This window comes from Ictidomys tridecemlineatus, chromosome 4 (genome assembly GCF_052094955.1).
Source record: "Ictidomys tridecemlineatus isolate mIctTri1 chromosome 4, mIctTri1.hap1, whole genome shotgun sequence".
Classification (NCBI taxonomy): domain Eukaryota; kingdom Metazoa; phylum Chordata; class Mammalia; order Rodentia; family Sciuridae; genus Ictidomys; species Ictidomys tridecemlineatus.
The window spans coordinates 61,613,058-61,627,761 of NC_135480.1; the positions used below are offsets into that span (position 1 = coordinate 61,613,058).

The 14,704-nt window shown below is 43.5% G+C and overlaps 1 protein-coding gene and 1 long non-coding RNA gene across 4 annotated transcripts in view; one reads left to right on the forward strand and one right to left on the reverse strand.

Annotated features, from left to right (window-relative positions):
* Positions 1–5,688, reverse strand: part of Fchsd2 (FCH and double SH3 domains 2) — a 274,587-nt gene extending 268,899 nt beyond the window's left edge. The window contains exons 1-2 of the mRNA XM_078046647.1: positions 5,530–5,688; positions 5,013–5,064 (exon numbers count right to left, since the gene is read on the reverse strand). The gene's annotated coding sequence lies outside the window, so the exon portion shown is untranslated. The remainder of the gene's footprint in view (positions 1–5,012; positions 5,065–5,529) is intronic.
* The window catches only part of LOC120889649 (uncharacterized), a 79,535-nt gene that overhangs the window by 13,061 nt on the left and 51,770 nt on the right, over positions 1–14,704 (forward strand). The gene's annotated exons all lie outside the window — the stretch shown is intronic.

Here is a 14,704-nt window from a genome sequence, read left to right on the forward strand (position 1 = left end):
TGCTTAACACTGTGACCCAGCTTCAGGTTTTTCCCTTTGCCCTCCCCCAAAACTCTGAACCATTCTATTCTCCAAGGATGGCCCCTGGCCTAGACCAGGGCTATAGACCAGAGAGCATTTCTGCACCAGACTTCATCTATCACTGTCCTGTGGGCTTTCAGGCAAGAAGCTACCAGATGCCCAGTTTTACTTCCCTCCTGGCTTCAGAGACCATGCAGACAGCAACCGTCAGACCTCAGGCACTTCTGTTTCCACCAGAGCCAGGCTTCCTTTTAACTTCTTCTGTAGCAATCAGACCATGGGCCACAGCCTCTGTGCCAGCGTCTGGACAGTTTTGCTTTTCCTTGTGGGCCCAACCCAGGCAGCATTAGTGGGTTATATATTGCCTCCTGCCAAGCACAGACTCGACTCTTTGGGGTTTGTGGCAGGAAAACATTATTACCCAAAAACCCTGGAGACTGAGGTCTTGACCTTGATGAAAACTCATTTGATATATATGGTTGGGAACAGAGGTCTCCCATGAGGAAACTCCTAGAGAATCATGAGCCCTTATATCTCTTGATGAAAATTGTTCATTTTAAAGATAGGGAGACCTTGGCCCAGAAAGTGACTTGCCCAGAGCAGAATACAGTAATGTATCCAGGGACATTTATTTGTAAAGAAGCCTGACCCTGAACTAAATGGTCCCAACCTATGGTGCTCTGAAGTGCCAAAGTGCTTTCACCTGTGTGATATTGTACTTTCTTTTTGTCCTTGTGAGGTATTGGGGGATTTAACCTAGGTCCCCACATAGGCTAGGCAAATGCTCTATCACTGAGCTATACTCCCAGACAAAATTTTATTTTATTTTGAAGTGGGCTCTCACTCTGTTGCCCAGGTTGGTCTTGAACTTCTGTGCTCAATTGATCGTCCTGCCTTAGCCTCCCAAGTAGCTGGGACTGCAGATATGTACTACCACTCCTGACCATGCTTAATTTTTCTATCTCCCACTAGCAGCCTTCCAGGTGCCTCCCTTTCTGCAGCCCTGGTGAGCACTCCCTGCTGCCTCTCTTCAGCAGCCGCTTCCTCCCCACACTGCCCACCACTTAACCTTTAAACCATTCCCAACCAGGTCACCGTGGGCTTAAATGTGTAAAGTACAAGTGAATGGGTTTATATCAAGGGCTGAGGAACATCTTCTGGATACCCAGGAAACTTTTATGCTAAGTCTGGTTTTTGCAGCCCTTCTTCAGCAGAGAGAAAAGTCCAGACACAAAAATGGAATTCAAGAATATATTTTCTTTTTTTTTTTAAAGAGAGAGAAAGACAGGGGAGAAAGAGAATTTTTTAATATTTATTTTTTAGTTCTCGGTGGACACAACATCTTTGTTTGTATGTGGTGCTGAGGATCGAACTCGGGCCGCACGCATGCCAGGTGAGCACGCTACTGCTTGAGCCACATCCCCAGCCCCAAGAATATATTTTCACTGCTCCTTATCAGTCCTTCTTACTAGCTCGCATTTAACCCACACATGCTTGAAGGGTGCTCTGGAAGGACTACAGCTCACCCCTCCGCTTCTCTTACTTTGGTAATTTATCATCATCCTCAAGGCTAGGAGAGACATTAAAAATCAGGCCGTTCAGAGCTGGGCATGGTGGCACATGACTATAATCCCAGCAACTCAGGAAACTGAGGCAGGAGGATCAAAAGTTCCAGACCAACCTCAGCAATTTAGCATAGACCTGTCTCAAAATACAAACTATAAAGGACTGGGGATATAATTCAGTGGGTGAGTGCCCTCTGGGTGCAAGCCTAATACTGCAAAAAAAAGAAAAAAAGCAGTTCAACTTTCGGAAATCATATCTTCCATCATTTCTTTCTCTCCAAGCATTTGTTGAACTCACACCAGATCCAGTGCTTAGTGCTTTGAGATCCAATAGGGTCTTGCCCTAGGAAACTCAGCACCTGAGCAAGGAGACAGACACATGAAGTAATCCTATAGTGAAGTGTGTACTGTGCCATCAGAGGGAGTGACCGGATTTCTCAGGGAAGGAGATGTCTGCCTGGGATCTTGAGGGATGAATTCACCAAGCAGAAAAACTGGGGAAGTGCTCCAAGCAGCAGTTGATATTCTTATGCCCAGAACTCGTCCTGTTAATCAGGTTGCTCCTGAATCAGACTCACTGACTTCTGCACACCCTTTTGCCTTTCTCCAGATTTTATTCACTCACTTTGTCCATCGACAAGTTTTCTCGAGCATTTTATTGTGAAGATACTGTATTGGGCCCTGAATCACCCCATCCCTTATTAAACATGCAACCTTGAGCAAGGCCCCTTGGGTAAGGCTCATGGCCTTGAGGAGACACCAATCTGGTAGAGGATGGATACATAGACAATGACCATGTAATGTGTGCATGAAGGAGAGAAGGACAGAACTAAAGAGCCATCAAAGGCACAATAGCTGCCATCCTGGGAGGTCAGAGAAGACTTTCTGCAGCAGATGATTTATGACCTGAAACCTGAGATATGAGATCCCCTTTGCCCTTATTTCTCTAAGGTAGATCTTATTGTCTCCATTTATTTTCATTTATTTATTTTTAATCTTTATAATTTTTTGGTTAAGGCAGGGATTGAATCCAAGTCCATGCATGTATTAGGCAAGCACCCTACCTCTGACCTCTGTCCTCAGCCCTATTATCTCTATTTTAGAGGTGATAAAACTGAAGTTCAGCAAAGGGGCATTACCCTAGGTCGCATGTTCAATAAGGGATGGGTTGATTCACCCCTGGGAACCCAGTGGCAGAGACAGAGGTAGCACCACTGGGGGAGCTGGGCCTAGGGGCCAGGAACCAGGCCCTTAGAAAGTTAGGAAGCAGAGAGGGAAAAGCTGAGATCTGGGTGGAACCAGCAGGGTGTGCCAACTTCCTCACACACTGGGGAGCAGAGGAAGGGACAGGAATACCCAACAGGGTATCAACTCATAGCCTTAAGACAATAGAGCTGGCTAGGTCCTAAGATACTATCTCATCCAGCTCCAATTCAACAGACTCATCCAGGGAAATTGATAGGGACACACAATGTCACAATGCCTACACCTAAACTAGAATCCAAAAGCTCTGTCCCCCAGCCTGATTCCATGCATGGCCCTGGCTACTACTACATAATTTAATCCAATCTACATTTGCTAATGTGTGCTCTGGATTGGACACTTCCAGGCACCATTGGAAACCTCCTGGGGACATCACTCTTGTTAGGAATTTACAGCTGTCATGGGGAAAGTCAGACTGAGCTCAGAGACCTGGACTCCTGGCAGCAAGAGGGAAGTGAGGCAGCAGTAGGCATGAACTGAGTGCTGGGGAGTGGATGGGAGGATCTTAATGGTGCAAGTGCTCTAGGAAAGTCCTTGGATCTTGGTTTTCCCAAGCAGAGAGTGGAGTCAACAATCTCTGAGGCCTATCACTCAAGCAGCCAAGCCTCTGCCCTCCTTTGCTTTGCAAGGGTTCAGAAGTAGGGCTGAGCTCTTAGTAGGCGTTGGGTGGGAGGCAGAGGAAGTGGCTTTAGCTGCTTGAGCCACCCCAGCTGCCCATGTCTGGGCTGTCCCATTACCAGCCGGGAAATCACAGACTCAGCGCTCAGACATCTGGGAGGCACTAGGCGGCCCAGGTTATTTTTAGAAGGCTGGAAACAAATATGCCCAGAATCCTGGGCGTTGCTGAGCCAAAAAAGCTAGGAGGCTAGCAGAGAGCAAACAAAAAGAGGTGGCCTAGAGCCCTAGGGCTTTCTTTAACAAGGTCAGCTGGACTTGTCTTTTCCCCAGAGGCCAGTGCTCAAGCCTCCTGTGTGTAAATTCGCTGAATTTCCACCTGCTTCTGCTTCCTTCTGGAAAGTCAAGTGCAGAGGTGCTTCAAGGATTCAGGGAGAGGATGAGTTGTATCCAAAGCACTTGATCTCCACTGATTGGCTCTTTGGTGCTTTCTCTGGTTCAGGTCAACTGTTGAGTCCCGGGGATACAGGATAGAAAGGAGTCAACCCTCAGATCCTTTGGGAGTATTGGCAGGACACAAATAATAGCATTCTGAGATCACCATAAAGGAGAAGAAATATGGGCCTGAGAGTTCAGAGGGGGCCTCTCCCAAGGCTGCCACAGGACCAGATGATTATCTGTGGACAAAATGTTTGCTGTCAGCTGGGGGAGTAAATTCTATGTTGTAATTAAGGGGTGATTTTCGGTCCTTTTGAGACTCATGCCTTTTCTTCTTGCCTTATTTCAAAAAAATGTCTCAGAAGTAGAGAAAAGGATAAGATGATTCTTTTCAGCTCTTCTCAGAAATACTACCCAGTTTGTAGTGGTGACCCCAATGAATGGATGTGCTTGCCCCTTCTCTCCCATCCACCAATCTCTCCAAGAGATTGTCCACTCCATCACATTACAGATAAGGACCCAAGGACGAGAAGGGGCACATCTAGCCCAGGTGGACTCTGAGCTATCTGGAACCTATAGGTTGCCATGTGATTAAGACCACAGGAAGGACACTCCCATGCCTGCCCATCAGAGGGAGAGGGCTGGAGCATGGGGTAGGCAGAGGACAAGAGTCCAGTTCCACATTATGCCCCATCACAACAGAGTCTGCAGCTTCGACCTGGCCTGTTTCCACCCAATCCTCAGGACTTTGTCCCAGCTCTTTGGGGCTCAAACTGGACTTCTCAGTTTCCTGAGACTTCACAGCATTACTCATGATTTCTACAAATTCTCTACCTGAATTTTTTATATTTGTACTTCTGTTAAGTTAAATAAACCTGTTTCCTGAAAATTCCATGGGTGCCCAGCCTCATCCATCCTACATCACAATGATAAGCTAAACAAATTAATATGAGACTATTCTGGCCAAGCCAGAATACTAAGTATTTATATATTAAAAAAAAAAAGGCTACATTGTCAATGACCATGTAGAGGCCTATCAATAGACTGGTTCCAGAGACTATCCTAAGGTGACTGCATTTAACTTCAATGCAGTATCTCAAGTCAACTTACCAAGTGACTCCCACAGCTCTAGCCAAAACGCTGGTTTCTTTCTTGCAAGGTCCTGTGTAGAAAAACAACACTCTTGGTTGGAGGTTGGAAGGCCAGAGTTCCCATTTGACCTCTGCTCCCAATTGAGTGAATAGCCTTAGTCTCCCTCTCTATGTTCTTCATTGGTAAATTGGTTAAGTTTGGGTTAGATAATCCCATTGCCCCTTCTGGCTCTGGTTTTCCAGGATTCTAAATTGTGATGGAGCTGCACTCTTACCCTGCTCCCTTTCTGAGTCCCTATGCTGCACCGAGCAGTGTGGTGGAGACTACAGGCAGAGAAGGGGTGCCCTAGGAGAGTGGGTGTCAAGTATATGTCAAGGAAGCAGGCCATCAGGAAGAAAGTCACCAGGTCAGGGAGATCTCTTAACAACCAGCCAGGCTGCAAGCAAAGAGCCACCCAGCAAGGCCCATGGGCTCTTCCCAGGGTGGAAGGATTCATATTCTCACTTCCCGGGAGCTCAAGGAGCCCTGAACTTACCTGTGTGGGATTCTCTTCTGAGGTTCCCCGACAGAATATTCCACCCTCATTCTTCAACCCTGCCAGGGACCAGCACCACACCCTTCCATAACTCTTCTCCCATCCCAGCTCACTCTCAACCCTCAAGGCACTGAGATCCCTAGACAGTGCCAGAGTCACCCCTTTTGACTAAATGACCCTCATCCCCTTCCATCCTTGGGCCTGCCCAACTCACATAGATGACCTAAATCGCAAATTAGCAGTCTCCCTCTGTCAGGAAGTTCTCCCAGATGCCCATCCCCAGGCACAGTGAGGGCCTTCACCCAACTGGCATCCTGTAGTGACCTTGGTTCTTACAAGGATCTGCTGTCCTGTTTCCTGTCTTTCCCTCCTGACTCCCTGCTGTCTGTGCTAATCCAGACAGTGTGGAGATAACACCCTTGGAGCTAAGAGGTTTTTTGTTGTTGTTGTTGTTTTGGGGGGGCAGCGTGGTACTGGGGATTGAATTCAGGGGCACTCAAGTACTGAGCCACACCCCCAGCCCTATTTTGTATTTTATTTAGAGACAGGGTCTCACTGAGTTGCTTAGCACCTTGCTGTTGCTGAGGCTGTCTTTGAATTCATAATCCTCCTATCTCAGCCCCTCAAGCCACAGGGATTACAGGCATGCACCACCACGCCTACAAGAGTTTTTAATTTAACAAAATGAGCACTGCGGTGGGCACTGCTTTGTGACAATTGCTCTAGAGGTTTTAACTCTGGCCCTCAGACCTTTTCCATCAGAATTGCTATAAGGGAAACTGGCCATTTGACTTTGGGGTTGAAAGTAGGATTCTGTTAAATTTCTCACTGTCCCTCGGTCAGGGGATTTCAGCCTGAAAGAGCAACCGGGATAGGAGGAAATGTTTGTCCTGGGGGCCCCTCCTGACCTTGGGTCCTGGCATGCCTGCCCTCCAAATCAATGTTCACCAGTGCCTGAGCCAGGCTTGGCCTACATGTAACGGTTTACTGACCAGATAAAATAATCTGGGAACCACATGTCCTGGCCCATCAGTTATCTTGTTATTCTGTGCCCTGAAGGATCTCCTGGGGACATAGGCTATGGAAGCAACTGACAGTGTCAGATGGGAGGAAGGGTAGGATGGGAGGTGGAGTGTGGGTAGGGAAATGCTTGGGGGAGGTGAGGCAGCACCTTGCTAGAGGTATCTTCATCATCATTTGGGTGTGGGACCATCCTAGCTTTCAGTGACCTGACCCCGCCCTAGTCCAGTTGAAGAGGCTTCAGAGCCCAAGAGTCATAGGTCATTGACTCTTCAGAGCCCAAGAGTCAGGGTTTCCTGGAGAAACCCTGCCTGCCCAAAGTGGTCCATTCTCAGTAGCCCAGCCCAAGACAGAAAGCACTGACAGAGTCAAGAGAGTATGTGACTTTGGACAGATTACTTCCCTCCAATGTTTTCTCATCTGCACGTGAAGACAGATTCTATAAACCCTAAAGGCCTCTCTGGCCAGGTCCATCCCCAAGCAATATGGAGTAGATGGAGCAGTATGAAGTTCCTGTGTGCAGGGTTCTCCTGTCTCTCTCGCACCAGCTCATCTCGCAGCATAGAGTGAGAAAGCAATGCCTTTCCTGCCACTGGAAACTGATGGAACTAACCACAGTTTCTTTGGCACCTTCAGATATCATACCTTTGGGATGCTGTGCACAGTGGTACACATTTGTAATCCCATCCACTGATGAAGCTGACATAGGAGGATCTTGTGTGAAGTCAGCCTCAGTGATTTAGTAAAGTCCACACACACACACACACACACACACACACACACACACACACACACACAAAGTAAAGGGGGCTGGCAGAAAGGGCTTTTGAGCTGAGGTCCAGCTACCAAATCTCTGCATCTTTTCTAGGCAAAGAAATGTGACCTTGGGGCTGGGGATGTGGCTCAAGCGGTAGCATGCTCCTCTGGCGTGCGTGTGGCCTGGGTTCGATCCTCAGCACCACATACAAACAACCATGTTGTGTCCACCAATAACTAAAAAATAAATATTAAAAAATTCTCTCTCTCTCTCTCTCTCTCTCTCTCTCTCTCTCTCTCTCTCTCTCTCTCCATCACTCTCTCTTTAAAAAAAAAAGAAAAAAGAAATGTGACCTGGATGTTTTTTGTGTGTATATGGTAAAAATATGCATAATAAAAAATCTACTGTTTTGCCAGGTGTGGTGGTGCACGCCTGTAATCCCAGCAGCTCAGGCGGCTGAGGAAGGAGGATCACAAGTTCAAAGCCAGCCTCAGTAATTTAGCAAGACCCTAAGCAACTTGTCTCATAATAAAAAATAAAAAGGGCTGGGGATGTGGTTCTGTGATTAAATGTCCCTGGGTTCAATCTCTGCTACCAAAAAATACAAATAAAATTTCAACATTTTAAACATTTTTAGATGTATGATTCAGTGTCATTAAGTGTATTCACAATGTTTTGCAACTTTTACCACTATCCATTTCCAAACTTTTTCATGGTTTTCAAATGAAGACTCCATAATCATTAAATAATAACTCCCATTCCCCTTCCCCCAGTCCATGAGTAGAGTCCTCTTATTCTACTTTCTATCTCTGTGAATTTGCCTATTCTGGGTACCACATTGTCAACTTTAATTGGATTTATTTTTTATTATAGAATTGGGCAACACTTCATAAAATAGATTAAGCGTTCCAATGAGCTGAGTAGAGAAGTTTAGTTTTATAGATAGAAAAGGACTGAGAGCCTGGCACAGTGGCACACACCTGTAATCCTGGCAACTAGAGAGGCTGAGGCAGGAGGATCACCAGTTCAAGGCCAGCCTTAGCAACTTTATAAGGCCCTAAACAATTTGGCATGGGCCCTGTATCAAAACTAAAAAATATAAAAAGATCTTTAAGCACCCTGGGTTCAATCCCCAATACCAAAAAGGGAAAAAAAAGGGGGGGGGCACTGAGGAGGCAGAAACAATGAAAAGTGGGTTGGTCACTTCAAAGTCCCTGTTTCTGTGATGCAGGGACAGGCAGACAGAATAGTGGAAAAATAACTGGTTAACATCAGGTTACCTTTTTATGTGAAAGGACTAGAGCAGAGAGAACTTTATGATCTTGCCTGGTTGGGAAATGTGGCTGTTATCTCTCTAATCCTGATTTCTCAGAAGCTCAGATAAACAGCTCAGTTTTAGCCTGGTGACTGGAACTTTAGCCTGAATGGCTCCATTCTGATTTTTAGCCAGTTTCTTGGGGACTAGCATAGTAACTTAATCTAAGATAATGACTTCCTGAATTTTGTATTGAACATATGTAACAGGAATCATATATTTGTTATTTTCTGCCTGGTTTATTTCACTTAGTGGGGCATTTTCAAGATTCACCCATGTTGTAGCATGCATCAGAAATCCATTTTTCAGGGCTGGGGATGTGGCTCAAGCGGTAGTGTGCTCGCCTGGCATGCATGCGGCCCGGGTTCGATCCTCAGCACCACATACAAACAAAGATGTTGTGTCCACCAAAAACTAAAAGATAAATATTAAATTTCCCTCTCTCTCTCTCTCTCTCTTTCTCTCTCTCTTTAAAAAAAAAAAAGAAATCCATTTTTGAAATGAAATTTTTTATTTTTTATTTACTGGCATATTATAATAGTGGGATTTATTATGTCATATTCATACATGCACATGACAGAAATGTATTTCTTTGTAAAGAATAAAAAATATTTCACTTTTTGGATATACAATATGTTGTTTATCCATTGATCTGTTGATGGACACTGAAGTTATTTATTTTTGGCTATAATGCCACTGTGAACATTGGTATACAAATATCTGTTTGAGTTCCTGCTTTCAGTTCTTTTGGGTATATACCAAAGTGAAATTATTAGATCATATGGTAACTCTATGTTTAACTTTTTGAGGAACCCCCAAACTGTTCCTCAATGGCTATACCATTTTACATTCCCACCAGTTGTCCAATTTTTCTACATTCTTGACAATAACTTATTATTTTCCCTTTTTTTTTCCTTTAAATAATAGTCATCCCAAACCGGATGCAGAGGTGTACACCTAAAATCCCAGTAACTAGAAAGGCTGAGGCAGGAGGATCAAAAGTTCCATGTCAACCTCAGCAACTTAGCAAGACCCTGTCTCAAAATTTTAAAACATGAAATGGGCTGGGGACATCACTCAGTGGTAAAGCAAAGTTCAATTCCTAGTACCATAAAAATAAATTAATAAATAATAGGTGAAAGTAGTTTCTCCTTGTGGTTTACTTGGATCTTTTTAGGCACATACCTGTAATCCCAGTGCTTCAGCAGGCCGAGGCAGAAGGATTGCAAGTTTGAGGCTAGCCTAAGCAATTTAGGGAGAACTTGTCTCAAAATAAAGAATGAAAAGAAAAGTATTTCACATTGATTTATTTTCATTTCTTATGACAGACATGGAGTATATTACATTTATTTAAAAGTTATAATAATCATCATGCCAGAAATTTTTTTTTTCTTAAAGATAGAGTGAGAGAGAGGAGAGAGAGAGAGAGAATTTTTAATATTTATTTTTTAGTTCTCGGCGGACACAACATCTTTGTTGGTATGTGGTGCTGAGGATCGAACCCGGGCCGCATGCATGCCAGGCGAGCGCGCTACCGCTTGAGCCACATCCCCAGCCCCAGCCAGAAATTTTTGTGAAAAGAAAAATTAGAGGAATATGTTAAAACAGAAATAATGTTATATCTATTTTGTTCTTTAATATGATAGAATTTTAATCAATGACCATACTGACTTTATAACTGTTTTGAGTTATCTATAATAAATTAAAATATTATTCTGGATATCTGTCAATTTAAAAAGAAAAAAAAAAAAGAATGAAAAGGACTGTGGATGTAGTTCAGTGGCAGAGTGCCCCTGAATTCAATCTCCAGGACCAAAACCAAAACAAACCCCCCAAAAAAACACATTTTAGTTGCAAAGTCCTTTTAGCAAACGAAAAGTTACCCCAAGGCTACATGAAGGTAGGAGAGGCCACTGCAGGCGAGGGTCTCTTGGGGCTGAGGTGTGTGTCCCAGGGTACTCATGTGTGAAGTCACTTTCTCTTGGTCTCCCTTTCCCTGTTTCATGCAGAGGTCCCTGAGGCCTTTCTAAAGAACTCTTGGCACAGTGTAGAATTCCTTGACCAGTGTACATTGATGTCACTTTCTTTCTGAGGTGCTAACCTCGAAGAGGCCAAGTGTAACAGGGGCAGAAAGCTGCTTATCCTTTGTCCTTGTGGGAGGATTTAGCAAGTCACCTTGGGAAAAGCCCTCTCAGCTTCAGCAGTCATTGGAGATTATCAAGTGTAAAGAGGCCCTGAGAGAATCAACAGGGCCTTTAGCAGCTGACAAAGGCTACCTCTCCAAGATCTTATGAGATATAGATCCAGGGAGGAAGGTAACACATTTGCAAGGGACACTGAAGCTTCTAGGGGCACAAATGAACAGTCTAGCTTCTTATCTTGTAAGGCCTCAAAGTTATTAAGCTCAGTTTTGTTTTTGTTTTTGTTTTTTGGTAAGGGAATTGAATACAGGAAGCTCTACCACTGAGCTACTTCCCTAACCCTTTTTATTTTTTAATTTTTTAGATAGGGCCTTGCTAAGTTACCAATGCTGGCCTTGAACCAAGTAGATTATGAACTCCCATTTTTACCCCATATACAGATTGCAGAATCACATTGGTTACACAACCACTTTTTTACATACTGTCATACTAGTGTCTGTTGTATTCAGCTACCCTTCCTATCCCCTTCCTATCCCCCCTCCCCTCCCCTCCCCTCCCCTCCCCTCTCTCTACCCCATCTATAGTAACTCATTTCTCTCTCTCTTTTTTTCCCTTTCCCCTCACTTCCTCTTATATGTAATTTTATATAACAATGAGGGTCTCCTTCCATTTCCATGCAATTTCCCTTCTCTCTCCCTTTCCCTCCCACCTCTCGTCCCTGTTTAATGGTGATCTTCTTCTCATGCTCTTCCTCCCTGTTCTGTTCTTAGTTGCCCTCCTTATATCAAAGAAGACATTTGGCATTTGTTTTTTAGGGATTGGCTAGCTTCACTTAGCATAATCTGCTCTAATGCCATCCATTTCCCTGCAAATGCCATGATTTTGTTATTTTTTAGTGCTGAGTCACACTCCATTGTGTATAAATGCCACATTTTTTTTTTATCCATTCATCTATTGAAGGGCATCTAGGTTGGTTCCACAGTCTAACTATTTTGAATTGTGCTGCTATGAACATCAATGTAGCTGTATCCCTATAGTACGCTCTTTTAAGGTCTTTGGGGAATAGTCCAAGAAGGGGAATAGCTGGGTCAAATGGTAGTTCCATTCCCAGCTTTCCGAGGAATCTGCATACTGCTTTCCATATTGGCTGGACCAATTTGCAGTCCCACCAGCAATGTATAAGTGTATCATCCCTTTTGAGCCCCCCTTGTGAGCAATAAAGAACTCACTGGTATGGGAAAGGGGCTGTGGACTAATGATCAAGTTCAACTCTGGGGCTAGGAACCTAGAAGCCTCTCTGGAATTTTCTACTACTGAAAATTGCCTGAACTCAGAAGTGTGAATGAGGGTTTAGGCTTTGGGGTCTTATGTTTCTGGCTGCTGGGGCTCTATGCAGTGAGGTAGAGGAAGACTGGTGCTCAACAGTGACCCTGATTGAAATGAGCTAGTCCTTGGGGTTTTGAGCACTCCTCTGGTTCAGAGGAGAAGAACTCCAAAGGGCAAATTAGAATCCTTTCTGATAGATCTTAATGGGGGAGCAGGGAGATTGACCATAGTTTGTACCTTAAGCTAGTGAAGTGACCTTACCTTTTACATACAGTTTTCAAGATCTTTGCTTCTGTAGCTTCTGGAGATGGGGCAGGGTGAGACAAACCAGACAATGTGTTATCCCTTTCTTTCTTTCTTTCTTTCTTTTTTTTTTAAATTTATTTTTAGTTTTCGGCAGACATATAACATCTTTGTTTGTATGTGGTGCTGAGGATTGAACCCGGGCCACACACCTGCCAGGTGAGCGCGCTACGGCTTGAGCCACATCCCCAGCCCCCTTTCTTTTTGTACTGAGAATTGAACCCAGGGTCGCTTTACCACTGAGCTAAGTCCTCAGCCCTTTTTATTTTTTATTTTGAGACAGATCTCCCTAAATTGCTTAGGGCCTCACTAAGTTGCTGGGCTTTGAACTTGTGATTGTTTCTCCTCCCTCAGCCTCCCTAATAGGTGGGGCTATAGGCAAATACTTCCACATCTTGCTTAGTTTAGGATCTTAGTTTTATTTTCTATTCTGGAATTAGGACATAAATAGGTTAAATGATCCAGTGACCAAGAAGAAGGGTTAGCTTTCTTGCCTTATCTCTTCTTTTTTTAATATTTATTTTTTAGTTTTAGATGAACATAATATCTTTATTTTATTTTTATGTGGTGCTGAGGATCAAACCCAGTGCCTCACGCATGCCAGGCGAGCACGCTACCACTTGAGTCACATCCCGAGCCCAACCTTATCTCTTCTTTTGTTTGTTTTCTTCTTTACCTAAAAGTGCAGAGAATTGAATCCAGGACTTCACACATACTAGGCAAGTACTGTGCCACTGAGCTACACCCCCAGCCCTGAGAGGTTGATTTTATAGAGGAATAAGGGCTTGAAGGAAGCAGGAACAAAATCCAAAAAAATGAATCAGCATTCTTAATCCGAGAAAACATTTGGCATTTGGTTTTTGGGATTGGCTTGCTTCACTTGGCATTATATTCTCCAACTTCATCCATTTACCTGCAAATGCCATGATTTTGTTCTCTTTTGTTCTCTTTTAATGCTGAGTAATGTTCCATTGTGTATATATACCAAAGTTTCCCTCTCCATTCATCTACTGAAGGGCATCTAGGTTGGTTCCATAATTTAGCTATTGTGAATTGTGCTGCTATAAACATTGATATGGCTGTGTCCCTATAGTAGTGTGCTACTGCTTGAACCACATCCCTAGCCCGATGTTAAGGTTTTTGAATGCTTTATATATCTTAGAGAGAATGTTTTCTCTGATATAAGGATGCTGATTCATAATGAGATTAGGGGGGTGAGCATGGGAGGATTAGACAAACTCTAGATAGAGCAAAGCAGAGGGAGGGGAAGGGAGGGGCATATGAGTAGGAAAGGAGATGGAATGAGAGGAACATCATTACCCTCCCTAAGTACAAGAATGAAGACACGAATGGTGTGACTCTAATTTGTGTATAACCAGGGATATGAAAAATTGTAATGTATATGTATAATATGAATTGTAATGTATTCTGCTATCATATATAACAAATTAGAATAAAAATATTTTTTAAAGGGCTGGGGATGTGGCCCAAGCGGTAGCGAGCTCACCTGGCATGCGTGCGGCCCGGGTTCGATCCTCAGCACTACATACAAAGATGTTGTGTCCGCCAAAAACTAAAAAAATAAGTAAAAATTATCTCTCTCTCTCTCTCTTAAAAAAAAAAAGATTAAATTTTTTTTTTAATATTGATTTTTTTAGTTTTTTCGGTAGACACAACATCTTTATTTTATTTGTATGTGGTGCTGAGGATCGAACCCAGTGCTCCATGCATACCAGGCGAGTGCGCTACCACTTGAGCCACATCCCCAGCCCTAAATTTTTTTTTTAAAAAAACAAAAAAGTGGACTAATCATTTCAAAAAGTTACTTTTTTTGAAAGGTAGCTACAGGAAAACTGATAGGAAGATAAATGACTTGTTAACATCTGGTTATTTCAGATAACTTCTTTTGTGAAAGGATTAAAATACAGCTGAGTGCTGTGGCACACACCTGTCATCCCAGTCACTCAGGAAGCTAAGGCAAGAGGCTTGCAAGTTCATGGCTAGCCCAGGGAATTTAGGGAAACCTTGTCTTGAGATAAAAATAAAAGGGACTGAGGATGTAGCACAATGGTAGACAGCCCCTGAGTTCAATCTGCAGTATCAAATAATAAAAATAAAAACATGATAATAGTAATAAAAATAAAATAAAAGGGAGGGAACCTCATTATAATGCTGCTTGAAACTGGCCAGTTTGAGAAACTTGACTGTTGTTTCTGTAATCCTGATTTCATAGAATGCCAGATAACACATGAGGTTTGATTTGACTTTTAGTATGAGTGATTTCATTTTTATTCCTTTTTGTTTTTATCAAGT